Source organism: Dipodomys merriami, unplaced genomic scaffold (assembly GCF_024711535.1).
Source record: "Dipodomys merriami isolate MVZ:Mamm:240054 unplaced genomic scaffold, mDipMer1.0.p SCAF_901, whole genome shotgun sequence".
NCBI classification, from domain to species: Eukaryota; Metazoa; Chordata; class Mammalia; order Rodentia; family Heteromyidae; genus Dipodomys; species Dipodomys merriami.
The window spans coordinates 238,325-262,566 of NW_027206515.1; the positions used below are offsets into that span (position 1 = coordinate 238,325).

At 40.2% G+C, this 24,242-nt stretch overlaps 1 long non-coding RNA gene across 1 annotated transcript in view; it reads right to left on the reverse strand.

Moving 5' to 3' along the window:
• Positions 1-2,939: 2,939 nt before the first annotated feature.
• The window catches only part of LOC138821257 (uncharacterized), a 76,540-nt gene continuing 55,237 nt past the window's right edge, over positions 2,940-24,242 (reverse strand). Inside the window, exons 2-6 of the long non-coding RNA XR_011370104.1 lie at positions 8,022-8,222; positions 6,414-6,495; positions 4,307-4,495; positions 3,299-3,415; positions 2,940-2,999 (exon numbers count right to left, since the gene is read on the reverse strand). This is a non-coding gene — a long non-coding RNA (uncharacterized lncRNA). The remainder of the gene's footprint in view (positions 3,000-3,298; positions 3,416-4,306; positions 4,496-6,413; positions 6,496-8,021; positions 8,223-24,242) is intronic.

Consider the following 24,242-nt stretch of genomic DNA (forward strand, 5'->3'; position numbering starts at 1 on the left):
CAGTGAAACAGTTTCAGAAAGGTGCCAAGTATACCAATACTCTGCCAGGGGGTCTCATCAACCCTGAGTTTGAAAGAGGAATACTCACTTTTTTTGTTGGTTGTGGGGCTTGAACTCTGGGCTTGGGTGATATCCTTTAGCTCTTCAGTTAAAGGCTATCACTCACCCACTTGAGCCACAGCGCCACTTCTGGTTTTCTAGTGGTTTATTGGACATAAGAGTCTCATGGACTTTCCTGTCAAGGCTGGCTTTGAACTATGGTCCTCAGATCTCAGCCTCCTGAGTAGCTAGGATTACAGGCATGATCCACTGGCACCTGGCTTAGGAACATTCACTTTTTAAACAGAATATCCAGCAACTGCTCCATTGTCCCCCACTCTCTATAGTGGTAGAGGAAGTTTCCAACATAGAAAGGATCACCTTTCTGGTAGTCAGGGACCAGGTCCATTACCAGCATTTCCAGCAAGCCTGAGTCCAGGATCCATATGTTATAAGGCACATTCAGGGTTTGGGCTGATTCATTGTCACACTGAGGTGGTAAAAAGAATGGATCTTTGAAATGTGAAAGTGGGAGTACCCTTCAAATTGAGTAATTGTAATAGAGTGGATTGAAAAGTACACAGTAAATATTTTCTCAGTATACACATATAAAAGCACACAAGAAGAAGTTTCTAATGTGGGCTGGATGAGATTAGATAGGTTTCCTGTTATAGTTATACTTGCCTGAGTTGCCTTATGATTCCCTTGGTTTCTTCTTATAAAAAAGGCCTGAGACATTGGATTCGTGATTTGGCACTGATCCAAAGTCTGCAGCATTGAGTGAGGCACTCATACCTCTCATGCCTGAGAGCTGAGTCTCTTGAACTTTGAAAACAACACAAGAACATCTTTCTTGTTCCTGCACCACAGGCCAAGTGAGCTGGCTTGAGCTGAATGTCAGTTACAGTTGCTTGGCTCTCATAGTTCTATATTCTATTCCATTGTGAGGTAGGTAGTGTCATTTCTCAGAGCCCAATGATCTAAGCTGTTTGGTCACATAAGACCATCCCAAAGACAAACTGGAGACTGAAATCTCCCCTCTCACATCACTATATCCACATGTGGACATTGTCAATTCCCAACATCCTCAGCTAAGCCTAGATACAGGCATGGTCTCAGCCTCAAGGAGCCCTTCCTAGGTCAGATCCAAGCCTTATTTGTCACTATTTCTCTCATAATGCACAAATCATTTTGGGTCTCATGGCCCTCTCAGCCTGTCATGTGCTTCTTGCATCTATTTTTGACATCTACTTCCTAGGACATTGTAAGGTTTTTGTTTCCTAATCTGTTTGCTCTTGCTGCCCCTGTGTGCTGTCATCTGGAAAAAAGGCAAGTACTTAGAGGTGGGAAAATCAAACAAGTATTGAAAAACAAACATTACACATATAGTCAGACATTTTTACAAGTGTTCATTCTTGTAAGATAAAAGACTATTTTTGATAATTTTGTCATATTTTATGACAGAGGGGAAGGGGAGAAGGGAAGAGGTGCTGCATTGTCTTCTCATAATTCAATGATTATTATTTAAAAATACTATAGTTGAAGGAATGTACTATTTAAAGATAAAAGCTGTGCTCCTGTTCTTTTTATAAGCTAGTCATTTATAAAGTATTCCTCACTAAAGTCTTGTCATCTGTGTCCCATGAACTATCCTCCTCCTTCAAAATAATCAAGGAAAACCTTCACAAATAAGTGGACTGTTGTCCAACCCCTGGATAAGAATTTAAGGTACAACATTGCCTGCAATTTTGTTTGTGTACATGTGTGTGAGAGTGTGTGTGTATGTGGGTGAATGTGTGTCTGTGCATATGTGTGTTTTAGGGCTTGTTCTCAGGGGCTATATGACAATCCCGAGTGTTTTTCCCTTGCGTGTAGTGCCCTATCAATTGTGCTACAGTTTCACTGCAAGTTTTCTGTACTGAACTGGAGAGGAGAGACTCATAAAATTCCCTGTTCAGGCTATCTGAAGTAAATCTCAGGTCTCAACCTCCTGTTAGCTAGAGTGATAATTATGTGCTTCCAGATCCTAGTAAGAAAGCATTGTTATTGGAGGCAGTGGGGTTGCAAGTTTCAGTCCACCTTCACCACACTCTATATTATTAAACAGCAACAATAAAACCCTATATCAAAATACAATAATAAGAGGTAATTAGAATAAAATTTAGTGATATAGTCTGCTGGCATCACTTTCAGGCACCCTTGGTCTTAATGTTTCGCATCACAAAACCAAAAAAAATGAGATAATTACAGTAGACTCAACGAATTTTAATTCCATCTTAATTTCAAAACATTATAAGAAACAAGAAAGCATTCATACTTATAAGGAGAATGTAAAAAAGATAAAAGATGGCAGATTATGAAATGGAAAATTCTACACTGCAAGAAAATTATTGTCATGGTGAATATATGATGGTATTGTCACAGTGAATATATGATAATGTACTTCAGAGCAGCAATGGATAAATATATATTTACTACACATAGTCTAACTTGTCTCAATCTCTATAAACTTTCAATCTTCTAGTACACATCATCATTGTATTCATGTTTATGGTATATTCTAAAATAACTAGCACAGTCAGGAGGTTACCAAAATACATTAGCTTCAATGTTTTAGGAGATTAACCTGCTAATTGTATTGACTTCTATATATTAAACATGTAGTGTGTTATCATTGTACTCTCTAAGTATGTACAAACACTACTTCAAAGTGAAATTGAATACAACAAGGTTTTGAAGGCATATGCCTGTAAAGCTAGCTATTTGGGACATCAGTTCAAGACCAGTGTAGTTTTTTCTGCAATGCTCCCCAACCACTGGCTCTGCGTGATGGAATACATCTAGGTTCACTGGGAGCTGAGAGCTGGAGGATTTCAATTTCATGCCATAGGCAAGAACTTCCACATGGCTCCATCTCAACCAAAGAAGGTTCAACACTGGCTAGTACCTATCACCCCCACCTAGGTGAAAATAAAAATAAGAGCAATGTAGTATAAGAAACAAACAATATCAAAACATGCCAATATAAACCATCATGAACAACACACACCTAGTGTTTGTTTCTCATACCTGTAATCCTAACTATAGCTAGGATTATATATGTGAGCCAGAGGCACCAAGCAGTTCATCATTTTAAAAATGAGTATTGAAGCCAGGTGCCAGTGGCTCATTCCTGTAATCCCAGCTACTCAGGATGCTGAGATCTGAGGATCACAGTTCTAAGTCAGCTCAGGAAGAAAAAAACCCATAAGACTCTTACCTCCAATTAACAACTCAGAAGTCAGAAGTGTCTCTGTGGCTCAATTGGTAGAGTGCTAACTATGTTGAGCACAGAGTCTCACAGACAGTGCCCAGGCACTGAGTTCAAGCCCCACATCTGACAAAAAATAGATAAATAAACATTTAAATGTCTGAATTTTTTGTGAATTAAAATGATGGTGTTCATACGCAATTCTACAGACAACTACATATTTCATTATATTTGTGGTTAGAAAAAGTAGCAGCACTTGAATAATGGATATTTTTTCATAAACTAGGGCATACTGATCTCTAATTAGAGGAAATTGCTGGACTCATAGGTAGTATTTTTTGGTTGGTTTTTGTTTTGTTTATAGAACAGGATGAGAAACCTTATTTCTGCCAATGACCATTTGGATATGTATAACATCATCCACAGGCCATGCAGAATTAACAGTAAAGACATGACACAGTCAACTGGCAATAAACTTATTTGTCTTTATGCCATGTTCCCAATGATTTGTTTAGCTTATATGTCCCTGTGGCCTACAGTTTCCTATTCCTGCCTTCCTCAAAATACAGCATGTTCCACCGATTCAGATTTGAGCCAAGCAATATGTAGTATTAGTGCCAAGAGTTAAGGAAAGTTGTAACACAAACAGGGAAGGATGAAACCAACACTTTAGTAGCTGGACACTGGGGACTCAGGCCTAGAATACTAGCTACTCAGGAGGCTGATGGTCTCAGTTCAAAACCAGATGGAGTGAGAAAATCTCTGAGACTCTTCTCTCCAATTAACAACCAAAAAGCCATAAAAGGAGCTGGGGCTCCAGAGGTAAAGTAGCCTTGATTACAAAAAACTCAGGGGCAACACCCAATCCTGAGTTCAAGCTGAAGGTCAGGAACAAAAACAAAAACAATCAACAACAACAACAAAAAAAACAGAAACTGGGAAAAAGCTCAGGAAAGGATGGCATTGTCTACAAGACAAGTGTACACATTACATGAATTGTGAAATCACTGTACACACCTTAGTAACAATTACATTTTAAAAAGAATGTGAGAAATCCCAAAGCCATGGGGCCTTATGATGTGCATCTGCTTTCCAGAATTTCAAAGTCCCATCATCTAAGCTGGTAGCACACAGGTTGTAGCTCAGGGTGATGAGAAAATAAGAAGCCAGAGATCCTTTCAGATTGTCCCACCAATTCTTCTATTACTGTAAGCAAAAAAAAAAAAAAAAAAAAAAAGCAAAGAAAATAAATTAGACTTTAAGGTTAAACTAAGCTGCTATTAAAGATTCCAGGCAGAATTATATGGTGCCTGCTTCAAGGCAAGAGTGAGGCCAAGCCCACAGCCTCCAGAGAGGCATGACTACCACTTGTCCAACACTGCTGTCCTCCCCGCCCCCAGAGTTTACCTACAAGTCCCAAGTCCCTGCCTTTCTTCTTGTAATTCTTCAGCCACTGGTTGTCTCATTTCTCATTGTCTGTTTAGGTGGGATTTGAGACTCCTTCCTCTCCTCACCCAGCCACCAGACCCCAGGGGCCAAACTCTGCACCTCACAGACACTCCCCAGAACCCAGCTGCCTTTGCAGTTGCTGCTTCCTGAGCCACTGGGCTACTGCCTCCTTCCTCCCTTCACCAGCCTCTGCCAGGGCCTCCCATCCTCTCCCTACCACCACCACCCCCAATCCCAGCTTGGCCTCCCCCGTGGCCACCCCTCCTCTCCACAAATCTCCCAGCCCCAACCCCAGCAGGATCACTGCTCTGGGGATACAACTGTGGGCCAGGCCCAGCAGAATCAAAGGTGCCACAGTGTGCAGCTGGCTGAGAACTGGAGACAGCATAGGTCTCTGATCAGTGTCTTTCACTTCACTTACACAATTATTAATTGTATTGATTTGGTATTTAAGTTTAGATTTCATAACTTCTTATTAAGCCTTTGCAGAAGAGCTGATAGAAATATAGTCCCCAAATTCGGATTGTCTCTAGTTTAATTCTTTTGAGATTCAGAGATGTTTAAGTAGTTATAACAATCATGAACTCTCATTTTCATAGCAGATGCTATTCAGAAAATAATTGCTTATGCATCTGTTATCAATTATTTACAAGACTTGAAACTTTTAAAGTTTCAAATATTACAGGAAGATCTTTGATTCATGTTGAATGGATGTGAGTAGGTTGAGCTGTTGCATACATTCTTGTGTGTGTGTGTGTGTGTGTGTGTGTGTGTGTGTGTGTGTGTGTGAGTGAGTGTTTCTGTGTGTGTGTAGGGGGGGTGTATGTGTATCATTGAAATCAAGGATAAGGATGTTGAGCCCTGGTCTGAACTTGTTTACTTTTTCTGAGATATACATTATGGTGTTTCTTTGTTGGTGGTAGGCTCTGATTGCTTGCCTTTGCCTGATGCTCACATTCCAGCTGAATTTTTCAATTAAAGCTTCTTGTTTAGTATTGAGCATATAGGGCTCTGATGTTGCTTTGTCTTTAGTCTGCCATCTAGGATCTTCTTTTCCTCTTTAAAAATTTACATTCAATATAAATTTTACCTCCTGACTGATTTTCCCTTTAATTTGCATTTTGAAAAAAGTATTATAAGAACTTTGATCTCTGTATTCATGAAGAAAAACCATTTTGAATTCTCTGTTTAATGTAACAACACCTGGACACATTTGTTAACACCAAGATCTTAAAATTTATTTTGTAGTTTTAGTTTAAAATGCCTCCTCCATGTTTACAGCATGAGGAGACAAACAATTTCTGGTAACAATGATAACAGTTTTATTCAATAAAATATCAGATAATTCATAATTTTGAATATGTATAGTGGCAAATAAACACATTTGGTAAATAGATTTGCTTGATAGATCCGTGCACAAAAATACCACTCCTAAGGGCTGAAAAGGTGGATCAGTGGTAGACAGCTTATCTTGAATGCACGAGACCCTGGGTTTGATTCTGCAGCACCACCTAAGCAGAAAAGCTAGAAGAGGTACTGAGGCTCAAGTGGTAGAGCACTAGTCTTGAGCTGAAGGGCTGAAGGACAGCGACCAGGCCCAGAGTTCACCACCAAAAACAAATTAAATAAATAAATAAAACTCATATCAAGTACATTAATTTCAAACGTTGATTACCATTTTAGTTAGGGGCAGGGTGCCAAGATATAGCAGACTTCTGTTGCAAAGCTTTAAGAAGGATTTCAACACCTGACAAGTACTAAAGACAAGAAGGAAAAAAATTAGCTCTGCCAACAACATATAGAATCACCACTCAAAGAGAAACCAGTACTAAGAATGAAATGCTTTTCATAAAATTTCTTAAGAGATTCTGGCTCTATATTAATTATCATATAAGTTAACCTTCAAAATCTCCATCGATGGGCCTTAAGGGCACCTACAAAAACTGGAGGAGAGAATCATCAACCCAGATTTTTAATTTTGTAAATTAGGTAATGAGTTCATTTCTGGTTTGACAATCTCATCCCTTCCTTTGCTCTCTGTCTCTGATTTTCCCTCCTGTCCCTGTCCACAGTGGTATAGTTCATTGTGAACATAATATCGACAGAGTACAACTGAAACCAACCCAGCTTGACATATCCATTACATGTTTATCTGCAGTTAATCAGAAGAAATTGAGAATTGTGTGTTTCAACTGGTAGAGCTAGAACACCACCAGACTTCAATTGGAAACCTAAAGGACAGCGTCAATATTGTGATTTTTAAGAACCAATGCTGTCCCATACATAATCTCAGACTCCACACACACACACACACACACACACACACACACACACACACACACACACACACACACACACACACACATCTTAAAATAGATGTTAGTACTGAAATCCAAATAGTTTTTTTATTTTTATAAGTTTTATTTTTAGCTTTAATGAGGCTTGACTTGATAGTTTCTACTAATGAGCCACAACTTAGAACTTTGTTATAATTTTACCCTGTCTGTATTCAGAGAAACATTCTCTGAATTTCTCCATTTCCAGCAATGATAAGTTTTCTCTTCTTGGTCCAGTTTCTTCTTTTGAGACTCAGTCTCTTAGACTTTTCTGTCTTGCATTGTCTGTAAGTTCATTGATCCAGTAGATCTCAGCCATCCTAATACCTGGACAGAACCTGCCTTGGGAAAAGTGTTCTAAGCTCACCATGCAATGGAGGCTGTTAGTACTCACCCATAATCATTTTTTCTTCAGAAATGAGAAATTGGGGGCTGGGAAGGTGGCTCAGTGGTAGAGTGCTTGCCTTGCAGAAATGAGAGATTGTTAGGTCCAGGAATTCAGGGGAAGCACTCACTGTGTGCTATTTCATACTTTTTTGGGGAGGGGCACGGTCCGGTCCTGGGGCCTGAACTCTGGGCCTGGGCGCTGTCCCTCAGCTCTTCAACTCAAGGCTCATACTCTACCACTTGAGCCACAGTGCCACTTCCGGCTTTTTTCTTTTTGCTTATGTGGTGCTGAGTAATTGAACCCAGGGCCTCATGCATGCAAGGCAAGCGCTCTACCACTGAGCCATCTTCCCAGCCTGATTTCATACTTTTTTTATTTAATGGCAGCTTCCACCTATTGTCTACTTTAAGCATTGTGTGAAGAGAAAGATTGCCCCTAAGAGACAGAAGTACTGTACTAACTGTTGCTCTCAAAACACAGGAGGAGGGAAAGAAGTTCTGAAGGAGCCATGTAGCCTAGAAACTGAGTTCTTAGAAACTCAAACTGCCTTTTATCTTACCTTCAACATAGAAAGTCAGAGATTGCAGTGGCTTGTAAGCTCCATTTATATTCCTGTGCAGGGGCTCCCTTCCCCTTTGCCCTTCTGACTGTTTACATCAGTGGCAGGTGTGAAGACGTAACAAGAACACCTAAAGTTTGGGCCTGGGATTAAAAACTCCATTTTGTGATTATAAACATTCCACCACTTCCTGAATTGAATCTGAGGGCAGAAGAAAGTTAGGTTAGGAATTCGTATAATTACTTCTAAGTTTGCTATCTAAAATCATCCCTTCCTACCCCTCAGATTCCTATTTCCCAACTGTGTAGACACCCTTACACTCTGTTCTCCTGAAGCATTTGAGTGTGGGCCATCATCTGCTTCTTATGTGTACTGCTTTTCAAATGGAGAGTTTCTCCTAGGCTCAAAATGATTTCATTGATGAGGACACTGTGCAATAAGCTAAACTGGGTTTGTTCATGTGTTCATACCCGAGGGAGAACTAGTAAGGGCTAAGTAGTAGTCAGGGCTCACTTGCTGCCAGTGGTATTGCTCTGAAGAATTACTGTCAATGTTGCCCACAGTACCTAGTCCAAGGCCTCTCAGAAAGGCTACAGACCCAAACTTCTTGAGTCTCTGTGTGAGCTAATCATCATTGGCCAACTATGTTCCATGGTTTGTGAGACATTCACTTCTGTGAGCATATGCATATGAGGGCCCAAGAATAGACTTACCTAGAAGGAAGATCCTAGAATGCAAAACTTCTACTAGGACAATGGAAACCCATGGTTTGGCATGCTTAATGTTTTTGAAAGACCCCAGACTCCTGGGATACTTTCGTCAACGGGAGGGCGCCCCAGAAACTCAGACTCCAGGCCGGGAGATGCAATAAGCAAGAGGAGTTTATTTGACGTTTGCACAAACGGACTCTCTGTCCCGAGCAGACAGGGAGCCCCGAGAAGTGGTTACAAGCCCTTTTTTAAAGGCAAAAGCCACAAGATTAACGCATAACACAAAGCATCCCATGATTGGTTCATTTAAAGGTCATCATATACGCCAACAATCACTTTGCCACGTGGGAAATTTTGTAAAATGACTGGCCCATGGTTGGTTTAAGGGGGTTTACATGGTTACAGGCCTATGATTGGTTGACATTTGGCTTAGCTTGTGGTCTTGCCAGGTGGTCGTTATCTCAAGGTCCTGTCTGGGGAATTTCTAAATGGGAACTGAGGAACACGTACTGTCTGTTCTTTATCTACGACCACTGACCTTGTCCTGGGGCCGACATCTGGTCCCTGAAACTTGTTAACTCATTTTTGGGAAGGGAAGGGTCAGTGCCAGCGTAAGCAAGTTTACATAAGCAGAATCAGCAGTTAGCAAATTAGCAAATTGTAAAATGGACTCAGCCCTAATTTTTCTAATTCTTCAGTTTTAACCTGTGCACTGAACTAACAGGAGAAAGTGGCACACTAAGAAACTTGCCAATTTTGCCAAATAAAGAACTATGGTGAAGGTCAGAGAAAGGACATTGATTTCATGGTAGTCATGACAAGACAACAACTTAGCATACCTTCAGAATACTAATCCATACTCACCTACTGTTTTTGTTTTTGTTTTTGTTTTTTTGTCGGTCGTGGGGCTTGAACTCTGGGCCTGGGTGCTCTCCCTCAGCTCTTCAGCTCAAGGAGAGCGCTCTACCACTTGAGCTACAGTGCCACTTCTGGTTTTCCGGTGATTTATTGGAGATAGGAGTCTCATGGTCTCTCCTGCCCAGGCTGGCTTTGAACCGCGATCCTCAGATCTCAGCCTCCTGAGTAGCTAGGATTACAGGCGTGGGCCACCAGCGCCCGGCTCTCACCTACTGTTTTATTTACCCATGTCATTAAGTCTGAGTTGTATGTAGGAGTCTTCAGGGCCTTCAGAACAGGAAGATCTAGGCGAGAGCCTAAGATTGGTCTGCCATTTTGGACATAACATAACTAGTCAGATGAAAGCCCTTAGTAGTGTCCTATAAATATGTGCATTCATCCTACTACATTTGATAAGTATCCCCTCGCAAAATTATCTTTCGTTGGGTCACTTTCTGACATAGCAGCTGTCTGGTAGCTCCATTGTGACTTCACTTTATTCTGCTGAGCCAGAAATGGAGAAGGAGAGACTGACCACAACACAATTGCATCTCTCGCAATGAGCAGTGAATGGCATGGGAGTATTTAAGATGCTTCCCATGTTCTCAGTGAGCTAGTACCACCTTGGATTCCAACTCAAATCTTGATAAACAGATACAGAAGTTACATATAGCTTGTTGTGCCAGATTCACAGCTACAGAAGTAAATGAGAAAGTGGAAGGCCTTGGTGTGATATGAAGCAGAATTCAAAGGATGTGGGGATGAAGTGAGCTACCTGGAGGGAAAAGGAGAGGCAGCTGAAGCTGAAGCTGAAGAGCACCTAGAGAGAGAAGATAGAGCAAGTTTGAGGCCACCTGGACATCAAAGTAACCCATCTGAGGTACAAGAGTCTGGCTGTCCAGAGCCACAGAGAGAAGTTGGAAGAGCCACAGCAAGTGCTCTTTCCCATTGCTAGGGAGCTCCCAGAATGCCAGAGTAAGAATTGGTAGCTTCCCAGAGCACTGCTGCTGAGCACATGTCAGATCCCTTGCTATCATAATTGACATTGGAGAGGAGCAGCAAGAGCTGTATGAGGTGATTGCAGCTCACTATGTGGAGCCTGTTCTGCAGCATTGTGGAGTGTGGTCTTTCAGGATGCTTAGAACAAAGATCCTATAACTGGTGTCAAAGAATGCAATCTACTTGGAGTAGACATTTATAGATGGCACGTGCCTGAAAACAACAAGCTGATAATAGCTGCTAGAGGTAGTTTCCCTAAAGATCTAACAGCCAAAACTGGAGAGGCAAACCCAGAGCTCTGCACCACATCAGTCCACCATGAAAATTGCTTCTACCATAGTACTGGCTACCCAGTTTGCACACTCATGACCTTTTTACCCTGATTGTGCCCCACAATCCCTCACAACTTTTGCTCTTTCACTTTGTCTATGCTTCCTTGTCCCCGCTAAACAGTTCTGGATGCCTGTATTAGCTAGCCCAACCCCTGCAAAGCTGTAGCTGCTACCCAATTTCCTGACACTGCAACTCAGCAATTACAGTCACAGTTACCCTTTCCCTGGTATCCTAGTCTCTACTACTCTTTTCTGCTACCCATAATTCATAAAACCATGGTTCCAGCTACCTGATCCCTGACACCCCTCTCTCTGATACCCCATTCCCAAACAAAGGGTAGATTGGGCACAGACAGTCGACTTGGGTACTCCTCTTGCAGGCACATTGGGCCAAGTTATTCCTCAGGTATTTAACATGAGGGACTAACTGGTGGTGGAAAGAAAAGAGGTTACTCAGAGGTCACTAAAATCCAAGGACATCACTTATAACTTCTTGCTAGGAAAAGAAGGCTCTAAGGTGAAAGAAAATTTTACAAAGAATATTGATGAAGATGCAAAAGGTTTAGCTTAGTGTCTTCTACTAGTGGTCTGAATTATTTTTGACATATATATGTAACTACTTTGCATTTTAAAAATTATATGAAAATGCACATTTATGTGGTACTTATATTAATTTATGGAATAGTTGTATAAGATCACGTTAATGATATTCAAGATTTTATGCTCTATGATATGCTCAAGAGGCTGCCTTTGGAAATATAAATAAATATAAATTGAGCTCTTTAACAACAAATGAAATCTCATTGTCAAATACTACAAGGAGATTATGGATGCTAGTACCAAAATGAAAGCTGTAACAATAAAACTGAATAAAGCTGCAAGATTGAAGGGAGGGAGTCAGTGGTAAGGGCAATTATAAAAGAGAAATTCTTCACCATGGAATTGTGGAAGGATAGAATGTGTTTGTTGAATTACTAGCTTTTTTTTTTTTGAATTACTAGCTTTTAAAACCATCTTAGAAAGCAAAACATTGGTTTTTATTATTGCTATTTGGAACCTCTTTAACGAATGGTTTAACAAAAATTTATCAAAACAACTTTGAAAATTCAATGATGTGAATTATCAGATTAACATTATACTCAAAGTTGCCTTCACATGCAGGCAGGCTGCATTTCTTTTCTATAAAATTAATGGACTAAGCTTCCTTTTAAATGGTTGGACAGTCCATGACACTTGTTCCAAAACAAGAAAAGATACTGGAGAGAAAAAAAAAAGAGGAAGGAGATTCAAGATTGCTGAAATTAGCATATTTCCCATTTAGACTTTAATGGGATTTTTCTACAAAGAATAAGATTTTCATCTTACCATAATAATGTCAAAATTGATGTGCTATAGGATAGCTTCTAAATGTAATATTTAATGCTGTTGGATTACTTGAAGACAAAGGTTTATAGAAAACTTTAAATTTCAGAAAAACTGTAATGTTCCAATAAACACGTAGAAGAAATATAATTTAAAAATTCGCTGCTTAAAGCAAACCCTGGCAGGAAAGTCTGAGAGATGCTTGTCTAGAAACAGGAAGTGGCACTGTGGCTCAAGCGGTCAGGGCTCTCCTTGATCTGAAGAAAGTAGGGATATGTTGACACCCAGGTCCTGAGTTCAAACCTCATGACTGACAAGAAGAAATTTTAAAGAATTAAAGCATTAGGCCTGGGAAGGAGACTCAGTGGTAGAGTGTTTGTCTTGCATGCATGAGGTCCTGGGTTCAATTCCTCAGCACCACACAAGCAGAAAAAAGTGGAAATGGCACTATGGCTCAAGTGATAGAGCACTAGCCTTGAGCTGAACATATCAGGATCAGCACCCAGACCCAGAGTTCAGGCCCCCCTACCACCACCAACAACAACAACAAATTAAAGCATCCAACAACCTGAAGATGTTGTCCAGGATAATGAATGGGGCATTATCTGTTTACATGACTTAGTGACTTAAAACCTAGTTTACCAGGGGAGGTGGTGGGCAATTTGTGTGTTTTCTAAAACCTGCAAAATTATTTTGTATTTTCCCAAGGAGGAAGAAAGGAGGGGATGGGGGGAGGAGGGGAGGTGTTTGGTGACTTTGCCTTTTGGTTCAGTGATTTTTCTGGGGACAAATTCAGAGAAATACTGCTTGCAATCCTAGTTGCATGGGGAATGAAGAAGCCAGGCCCTGGAAGTGGTTTTGTCCTGTCCTTGGCCTGGTTCCAACAACCAATGGATAATTCAAGTCCACTTCAGGACCAAGATGCCTTGAAGACTACTGATCCACTGGACAGGCAGACCTAACCACAGCCAAAAAAGGCAAAAAATGCAATGCCGAGGGCAGCATTGGAAATCTACACCAGGCAGAGATTTTTTTATATTTTTTATTGTAAAATTACTGCACAGAGGGTTTACAGTTACATGAGTAGGGTAATGAGTTCATTTCCTATCGAGCATTGTTACCTCCTCCTTTGTTTTTCCCCTAGCCCTTCCCTCCCCACCTCCCCAACTCCTCCCTTCTTGACCCCTGCCCGAAACTGTAAATTCATTTTTGACACAGTGTCCTCTACATCTCATCATCACAATAGGTCAACCTGCATCCCCATTTAAGCATTCTGCTATATCCCTTCCACTCCCCAAATTACAAAAATGTATATACAAAATGCAGAACATTTGATCAAATACAGTGAAAACAGGGATTATACCATGGGGGGGATGAACCTACAAAAGAATCACATAGTACATTATATTAAAAACAAAAGCAAGAAAGAAAAAACCACTATGTCTCTGACTTGGGGTACATTTCGCTTAACATCATTTTATATGGTCATATGTACATAGCCTTTGATCTTCTCTGCTTGTCCTAGACATGTACTAGTCCTTGCAAACAAGGGAAACCATGGACCTATGTTTCTTTGGGCCTGGCTTACTTCACTTAATTTAATTTTTACCAAGTCTTTCCATTTCCTAACAAATGGGGTAATGGCATTCTTTCTAATGGAGGCATAGAATTCCATTGTGTGTGTATGTCTATATCTATATACGTATATATAGATATATATCACATTTTCTTGATCCATTCATCTACTGAGGAGCATCAGAGTTGATTCCATATCATAGCTATGGTGACTAATTCAGCAAAAAACATGGTTGTGCTGGCAGCTTTGGTATGACCTTGTTTGTGATCATTTGGGTAAATGCCCTAAAGTGAGATTGCTGGATCATAGGGGAGCTCTACACGGATTCTTTTGAACAACTTCCATACTGCTTTCCAAAGTGGTTAAACAAGTTTACAATCCCACCAACAATGCAGTAGGGTTCCCTTTTAACCACATCCCCTCCAACATCTGTTGTTATTACATTTCTTGATTATTGCCATTCTAACTAGAGTGAGGTGCAATCTCAATGTTGTCTTGATTTGCATTTCTTTTACGGCCAGAAAAGTTGAGCATTTCTTTATGTGTCTAATGGCCATTTTTATTTCCTCTTCAGAGAAGTCTCTCTTTAAGTCTTTAGCCCACTTAGTTATTGAGCAGTTGTTTGTTTGAAGATTTATTGTTGGGGGATTTTTTTTGAGTCCTAAGTATATTTTAGATATAAGACCTTGTGTCAAGATCTTCTCCCAGTATGTGAGCTTTCTATTGATCTTGCTAGCTATGACCTTTGCCTTGCAGAAGATCTGATGTTTCATGCAATCCCATTTGTCCAAACTTCCTTTGATTTCTTTTGTTTCTGGCTCTCTATTAAGAAAATTTCTGTCTGTGCTAAAAAAAAAAAAAACCCTAGATTTATTCCTATTCCTTCATGTAATGTTTTCTTGGTGTCTTCTTTTATTTTGAGGTCTTTGATCCATTCAGAGTTGATTCTCATGCAGGGTGACATATACAGAATCTATCTTTAGTTTTCTACAGGTGTTTAACCAATTTTTTCCACACCATTTACTCAAAAGGCTGTCTGTCTTCCATTCTGTTTTTTTAGCTCCCTTGTGAAAGAGCAAGTGGCTATAGGTCAGTGGATTCATTTCTGAGCCTTCAGTCTTATTCCACTGGTCCTCAGGTCCATTCTTGTGTCAGTACCAAGCTGTTCTTTTACTATGGCTTTTTAGTAGAGTTTGAAATTTGGAATTGATATTGTTCCAGTACTGTTCTTTCTGTTAAGGATTGACAAACCTACAGCCAGTATTATACTTAATGGTGAAAAGTTACAGCCATTTCTTATAAATACAGGAGTGAGATTAAAACTGTCTACTCTCTCCACTCCTCTTCAACTTAATATTAGAATGCTAGCTGGGGCAGTAAGACAAGATGCAAACTGAAAGGGGATCCAAATAGAGAAAGATGAAGTAAAACTCTCCCTCTTTGCAGATGACATGATCTTGTATTTAAAGAACTCCATGACTCCACTCCCAAGTTACTTGAGCTGATCAGAAATTTTTGCAAACTAGCAGAGTATAAAATTAACCCTCGGAAACCAATGACTTTCCTGTATTCCAATAACAATAAGAGTATGGCTGAAATTAGGAAAGCAACCCCTTTTTAATAGCCGCACAAAAAAATAAAATACCTAGGAGTTAACTTAAGAGGTGAAGGACCTCTGTGATGGAAACTTTAAAAACCTTAAAAAGAAAAAGAAAGCAGAACTAAGGAAGTGGGAAACCTCCCATGCTCATGAATTGGGAGGATTAACATCATGAAAATGGCAATACTGCCAAAAGCTATATCCAAATTCAATGTGATACCTATCAATATCCCAATCTCACTCTTAAATGAAATAGAAGAAGCAATCCAAAAATTATTATGGAAGAATAAAAGACCCCGAATAGCACAGAGGGTTTTTTGTGATTCTTATTTTGTATTACCATTTTGATTCTACAAAGTCATCTATGGATTTTAACTTCCTTCCCTCCCTTTGGATAAAGCTCACAATAACCCTGCCTCTAGCTCCCAAAACACTTATATCTTAGATCTGAAAAATTGTTCCTAGATAGTGAATTACTTAATTGTATTTTGAACGTATAAAACATGCATATAAAAATAGCACATTTTGATCTCATGATAAAAAAGCCTTTTCCCCTCTCAAATTTATTTCCTGAAATGCAGTTTTAGAGAGAATCTGTTTTCAGTTTTAGATGAAAGGCTTATAGGAAACTGTGTTCATATTCTGGCTCCTCTTCCTGCACCTCAAAACCTAAAACACAAATTTTACAACCCATTTACAAGAAACAACACAAAAACCAAACACTGAGAATGCTCAGATGCAGAACGTTTTACAAAACCCAGAATATAACTTTGCTGTCTGAGGGAGAGGCTCTCTGAATAAATTAACAAACAAACCCAAAAGAGCAGCCAGGAGTATCAGACGTGAGTTTCCTGGCTACTACTCCATCGACCAGGAGCATGGAAGGGCTTCCTGAGCCTGCTGGAGAGTGCGTGGAGGAAAGTTTCCTTGCCAGCCTGAATACAAAAGTTGGCATCACCCCTCCTGGGCCTGTCTTTCTTTTCTTCTCCCCACAGTGGAGCAGAATTGTCCCCTGCTTCATGAAGGATAAATACTGTACAAGCTGGCCCACAGAGTGGCTTCTATTCAGTCTGCACTCCTTCCTAGGTGGGCGGTCTCTGCCCCACGGTGTGTGTGTGCTCCCAGGGGCTGATCCTCAGAGCCCAGGCCCACGGGGCAGGCAGGTGCTAGATGTGAGTCAGTGGCACTGTGTCATTCACACAGAAGCTACTGGGTTGCTGCCCTAGCCCAACAGGAGGTGTACCCTGATCTTCTCCCACAGTCCCAGGCGAGGTGCCCACAAGGGCCCGATTTGGACAGACTGCCACTAGGATCCTACTTCACCAGAGGGATCAGCATGCCAGATGAAGTGGCTGCCACCTGAATTACTACTTATTTTATGGAGCAGTTTTAAACAAAGTGATACATATTACTGTATGATATATAATGCTATATCCTTGAGTCTATAGTCCAAAATCATTTTTCTTGATACTAACAAAAATGGATTTTATTGTTTGTATTTATAAGGCCATAATGGCAAACTGAAATAAAAGTACAACAAAACTCTTATCCAAAACACATGATTGAATATCAGAATTTGAAAAAAAATTGTATGTAAGTAGTGCAAACGAAGTTATACTAGAATAGTAAAACACACACAAAATATTTATTAGTTACATTCAAAAGTAAAATAAGTAATTACAGAAAGAATTACTACTAGAGGGCTGGGAAAGTGGCTCAGCGGTAGAGTGCATGCCTTGCAAGCATGAGGACTTGGGTTCGATTCCTCAGCACCACATAAACAGAAAAAGCTGGAAGTGGCGCTGTGGCTCCAGTGGTAGAGCGCTAGACTTGAGCTGAAGAGCTGAGGGACAGCGCCCAGACCCAGAGTTCAGGCCCCATGACCAGCAAAAAAAAAAAAAAAAAAAAAAAAAAAAAGAATTACTACTAGATAAAAAATATTACAATAGTTTAACAGGTTGAAGTGATATAGGTTAAATATTTGGTTTTTATAAAAGTTTTTTAAATCTCCCAGTTCTGTTTATCTCAGTGAAGGAAAATGTTAGAACGTAGAAATTATATGTGGCACCTCTTGCTTCCAGTACCACAAAGGGGAGTGGCACTTCCTAATGGGAGTCCTGGGATGACACCCACACCCAGCGCATGTAGACCCATCAGAGGTCCCTGTGGTGACCCTGAGGGGACCCAGGACATCACATTGCTGCTGCAGCAGGTGCAGCACTTGTTGTGGTGGGCTGCGGCCAACAAGGCTCCATCAGTGACCAGATCAAGCAAACCAGCCTCAGGGGCCAAAGCCAGGAGGGAAGGCAAGGCAGACCCCAAGTCCTGCCTTCCATCTGTGTGGACTACACTGCCAAGGCCAGACCCATTTCCCTGCTTTGGAGCACAACAAGGGTAGGGAGTGAGCCTCCAAACGGAGCATCCCCAGAATGTCACCCAGATCTGGGCCCATGCAGACCAAAAGGACGGAGGAGGCTACACAGCAAAGCCAAAGGACTTCAGGCCCCTGGTGCTGCAGCTGGTGCATTGAAAGTCCAGACTCCTCTGGCACTGATGGGCATATGCAGGGATGAGCCCATACCCGAGTTCACAGGGACCAGAAAATGGAAGTCTGTGGGGATGCTAAAGGGGCTCCAGGGTGCTGAGCTGTGCAGCTGTCACAAGCCTTCTGGCAGAGGGGCCAGCACACAACTCCAGTCTCCAGACCACCTTAAAGACTGATGAGGTGAGAGCAGGGGTTATACCGTGGAGGAGGGACATACAAAGCAACAAAGAAATCATCTTATAAATATGTTAGAAATAATCGAGTGAAAGAAAAACATTTGAATACCCCCTGCTCTCTCTGTATTTGCTGTTGGTATAATTTGTGGAGGGGAAGGGCAAAAACAAATAGTTTAAATAGGGATACAGGTGGACTCATTGCAACAAGGAGATGTACAAGTCGTTATGTCGAAAAATGAACTTTACAATTTTGGTGGTGGGGGTAGGAGGATGGGAAAGGGCTTGATAAGAAATGTACTCATTGGGGCTGGGAAGGTGGCCCAGTGGTAGAGTGCTTGCCTTGCATGCATGAGGTCCTGGGTTCGATTCCTCAGCACCACATAAGCAAAAAGCCGGAAGTGGCACTGTGGCTCAAGTGGTAGAGCGCTAGCCTTGAGCTGAAGAGCTGAGGGACATCGCCCAGGCCCAGAGTTCAGGCCTCACAACCGGACCCCCCCCCCAAAAAAAGAAATGTACTCATTGCCCTTGTAATTGTAACCCCTCTGTATGGTGTTTTCACAATAAATAAATAAATAAATAAATGACTGATAAGTGAACCACAGCTGGGCTGCCTGGCCTCAAAGGGGTGGACTGCCCACCCAGCCTTCCTTCTCCCGTGGACTCTACAGTGTACAAACATGGTGTCCCCAGACCCTACACCCATGAGGGCAGGCAGTGACCTCAGAACGGAGTCTCCCTGGGATGGCACTCTCACCTAAGACCACTGCAGACCAGTACCAGCACCGCTGGAGGAGGAGAAGGCAGCAGTGGATTCAACTCCAGCCCCATAGCTGCCAGATCCTGAGTGAAATGGAGCAACTGAGACTGGGAAGGGAGGTGGGAAGGATGGGTGGGGCTCATCTGGCAATGCTGGGGAGCATGCATACACATCCCCTCACTGTACATCCACCAGAAGGAAGGGGACCCCACTTCTCAACGGGTGACCTGAGGAGGCACCCACACCCACAGGGACTACAGAAATTGAGGTTCATGTGGTGACTTCGAAAGGGCTCCAGGGTACAGCTTTGCTGCTGCACTGAACAACTGGCAAAAAGAAAAAGAAAAAGAAAAAGAAAAACATCCACTAAAACTTCTCATCAATGATAATGTATTATACTTTAAAAACAGTTTTAATTCCCTCTTGTCGTATATTTTTGCATGGAGCCCTTTGAATTAACCAAAAATCTCCACGATTTCCTCATGCACAGTAATACTAATAAATATAGCTTCTATTCTTTTTTTAATTAAGGGAGGTTGCATATAGTTCCTTCCCATGTTTAATTCATGAAAAAGAAATCCTGAATATATCTGTCAAACACCAAACAGGATTTCTTCTGAACTCCTCACTGAAGAAAGAAAATAAAATGACCGAACAACAGGTATCACCCATATTGTCACCGTGCTAGCTTTCTCACTGATTAAAAATAATTCTGCCATGCACATGCAGATCACTTATGCAAAATTTTTTCCAACAATTCTTGTTGTTATATTACATTTATCTTTCTCCTTCTGTCTCCTCTCCTGCTTCTTTTCCCCAGGGTCCTGTTTCCCTCTTACATCCCTTTTCCCTTCAACTTTCTCCCTGTCCCCTCCTCTTCTTCCTCCTGCTATGCCTTTCCTCCTCTCTTACACCTTTCTCCTCCTTTCCTTTCCTCTTTCTCCTACACTTTCACTTTCTTCTACCTCTTCTTTATGGTCCTGGGGGTTGGACTCAGTGCCTTGTGCTCACTATGCAGATGCTCTGCTGCTCACTACAGGCCTCCAGTCTAGGCTTCATCTCAATGACCATCTATTTCTGATTTGTTTTTAAATAGCAAAACCAACAAAGACTTTTGATTCAGGATTTAATTCATTGTACATATCCTGTGCCATAAATATGTGCTACTTCATACATTCTGGCTAATAGGTTTTGATTATGTCTTGGGGTTCAGATAAACTCATCAGAAACAATGTGTTTGAAGGCAATCTAATGTGATCCTGTGTTACTCCCAAATTAATGAACTGGTTACTTTGTATCTTGCACAAGTACTTCTATATTGTTCCCAGATTAATGAACTATCACTTTGTGGTAACACCCACAGTAACACTAATCCAAGGATTGCTGGGGATCATAAGATTAAGTCCAGACAGGAAAATCCATGTGATATGTATCTCAAATTAACTGCTAAAAAGCCAGAAGAAGACTTGTGGCTAAGTGGTTTAGTGCCATCCTTGCACTGAATAAGATGATGACAGAACCCAGGCCTGAGTTAAAGACCTGTGGTGGGTGCACGCACACTCGCACATGCACGCATGCACACACGCACTCATGCACACACGTGCACATACACACAAACACACACATACAGACAATTTCCCAACTAGAGCAAGTAGAATATCTGTTTTTTCTGATAAGATGTCTGAGTTTCTGTCCCATGTGTTTGTATATTTTTGAAAGCTGTATCATCAACTTACCTAATTTTAATAAATGACACCTTGTTCACTATTATTTATGTTTGAAAATATTTTAAGACACATTTTCATGTAGAAAATTGAGTTTGTTCCCCAAATTGTGACTGTCTTGGTTTGTAAGAATGAAAGAATTATGCCTTTAATTCATTAGTTCATAAATTAGAAAAGTAACCACAACCCTAGAACCAATTGCCTTTGAATTCTAAAAGCCACACAAATATATTAGTTTTTATTTATCCTATCTTTGATTCAACTCATCTTTCTCAAAATAGTTTTTAGTTTTACTTAAATATCCTGCCATTTTTCTAACCCGAACCCTAACTGGAACATTCAGGCTAACCCTCACACTAATCATACCCTAATCCTTCTATTATGAACAGTTTCCTATTTCACATTCATCCTAATTGTAACTTGACTTGTTTTTCAAAAATTTACTTTCAATTAGACCCTAAATTTTCCATTTCCCTAATGCTAACATTAAGCCCATCTAGAATGGAAACCTAACTTTCACCCTAATGATAGTCCAATTCTAATGTTTAAGAAAAATATTCTAGTTTTTATTCATTCTAGTGAATGCTCCAGTTTGCACTATGGAAATGAATTTCAATTTGCCCTAATTCCCACAAATTTCCTGACTCTACATCTGAAGTTATATTGTTCCCTAACATGAACCATTATGTGTCCTCAAATTCTCACATCAGGAAAAATATGGTAGTTTCCCTGTACCCTAAAACAGTTTCAGATTTACTCATCATCTAGTCCATTACTTAAGCTAACTCTCAACTGAAACCTGGCTGGAAAACTCTCATTAATCATTACAAGAATGATCACTGAGAAATAAATATAATGATAATGCTCTAGTTACTATTCAATCTCACATTTTTTGCGTCCACTTTTTAGTGAAAACTCAATTTCATACTAAAAATATTCCTATTCATAACACTAACCATAATCAGAACAAAATACTGACCCTAATCTTAATATAAATTATATGTCAACACTAACACAAGTAAACTAATTTTCACTCATCCTGACTTGATTCAAATAAGGCTTCCAAACATAGGTTACAATTTTTTCCCAATACCTTAGTCATTTTCTAACCCTAAACTTAACCTTAACTGGAACATTGAGAATAACCATAAGCTGATTGTAAGTAGATTCTAATATAGCAATACTCTAGTTCACATTCATTCTAACTCTTACCAGGCTTATTCTAAAATTTACCTTCAATTTGAGCCTCATTTTTTTCTCCTTCACTCTAACCCTAATCATGGCTGTAATCCTAACCATAAACTTGACCCTAATGGTATCCCAATTATATAATTTATGAAAATCCCTCATTTTGTGTCATCCTAACTGAAATTGACTTGTAATTCTTGAAATAAATTGCAGGTTTTCCTAAACCCTACAGATTTTTTCACTCTTAACTCTGAATCTATCTTGTTCTATAACAGGAATCATAATACCCATTTGATCTCAAATCCTGATATTATGAAATAAAATGTATTTCCATTATTGTAACATTTCCTGAATTCATAGAACCTAAAATAAGTTCAGATTTATTTAACATTTAACCCATTCCTTTTTTTTTTCTTTTTGTTGGTCGTGGGGCTTGATTTCTGGGTCTGGGCATGATCCCTGAGCTCTAGGCATGGACACGATCCCTGAGTTCTTTAGCTCAAGGTGTGCACTTTACCACTTGAGCCACAGCACAACTTTCAGGTTTTCTGGTGGTTAATTGGAGATAGGAGTCTCACAGACGCTCCTGCCAGGACTGGCTTTGAACTGCAATCCTCAGAAATCACCTTCCAGGAATGGGAGTTCAGGGAAACCATAACCAATCAACTAAGTGACTTGAGAATAAACACTGAACACAAATTAAGGAAGTAAAGAAGTTCATACAAGATCTATAACAAACCCCCAACAAAGCCAAACAATTAGAAGGAAAAGAAATGAAAAACAAAGTAGAAAGTCTTGATAGTAGGTTAGACCATGCAGAAGATCAAATCCCAGGGATTGAAGACAGCCTAGATATTATAGAGAAAGAACATTCAACCATCCAAGACAAATCCAAGAAATATGGTAGATCTATTCAACATTTTGAAGACACCATCAGAAGCCTTAATCTGAGGATAATAGTTGTAGAGGAGCACCTAGAGACAGAAGGTAATGGTCTAGGAAATTTGTTTAATAGGATCTTAGCAGAGAACTTCCCAAACATGCAAAAAGATAGGCCTATTCAGACACAAGAAGCTTTTAGTACTCCAAATAGACCAGACCAAAACAGGACATCCCACCATCATGTTGTAATCTGCACAGGATCAATTCAGACCAAGGAAAAGATCCTTAAAGTTGTCAAGGAGAAAAGATCAATCACGTATAAAGGGAAACTAATTAGAATCACCTCAGATTTCTCAGCAGAGACAATCAAAGCAAGAAGAGCCTGCAATGATGTATGCCATGCCCTAAAGACAAACAACTATCAAGCAAGAATACTGTATCCAGCTAAACTCTCCTTCATAACCTCAGGTCAAATAAAAACCTTCCATAGCAAAGAAAAACTGAAACAATACATCTCCACCAAACCAGCCCTATAAAAGATTTTTAAACATGTCCTATACATAGAAGACCACAATAAAGGCCAAGAAACCTCACCCAAACTGAAAATCCAAGAACCATAGGAAGAACCTAGTTGCCATAGCCCCCAAGAAGGTGGATAAAATGGTAGGAACTCCCAAATACCTCTCAGTCCTATCTCTCAACATTAACAGACTTAAGTCTCCAATTAACTACATAGACTGTCTAGTTGGATTAAAAAGCAAGATCCTTATATCTGCTGCCTTCAGAAGTCACACCTTGCCCTTAAAAACAAACACATTTTCAATGTGAAAGGCTGGAACAAAATCTACCAAGCAAACGGCCCTCATAAACAGGCAGGAGTTGCAATACTAATATCAGATAAAATAGACTTCAAATTAAAATTAGTGAGAAGAGATAAAGAAGGTCGCTACATACTAATTAAGGGATTGCTCCTTCAGGAGGATATTACAATTATAAATCTCCATACACCAAACAAAAGAGCACACAAATTTATCCAAGAAACACTACTTTAACTCAAATTCCACATAGATCCAAAGACTAATTGTTAGGGACTTTAACACACCACTCACTCCACTAGATAGATCAACTCGGCAAAAACTCAACAGAGAAACTGCAGATCTGAACAACTGCATAGATCAACCAGATTTAACAGACATCTATTGAATATTTCACCCAGCAGCATCAGAATACACCTGGGTTTACATGGGACTCAGTGTCAGGTTAGCGTAGACCACTTGGCTAACTTCCCCATGTACCATGTATATTGTATGCAGTGTGATGTCAGTGTACCACATTTTCAGGGTGTGAAAAGTCTGACATTCTTAATGCATATTTGTAATGTAGTGCAGCAGAAACTAGGAAAATATTGCTTGGCATTCTGTTTTGGTTTGAGAATAAGACTTACAAAGCTTAGCATTGTGGTGCATGCCTATA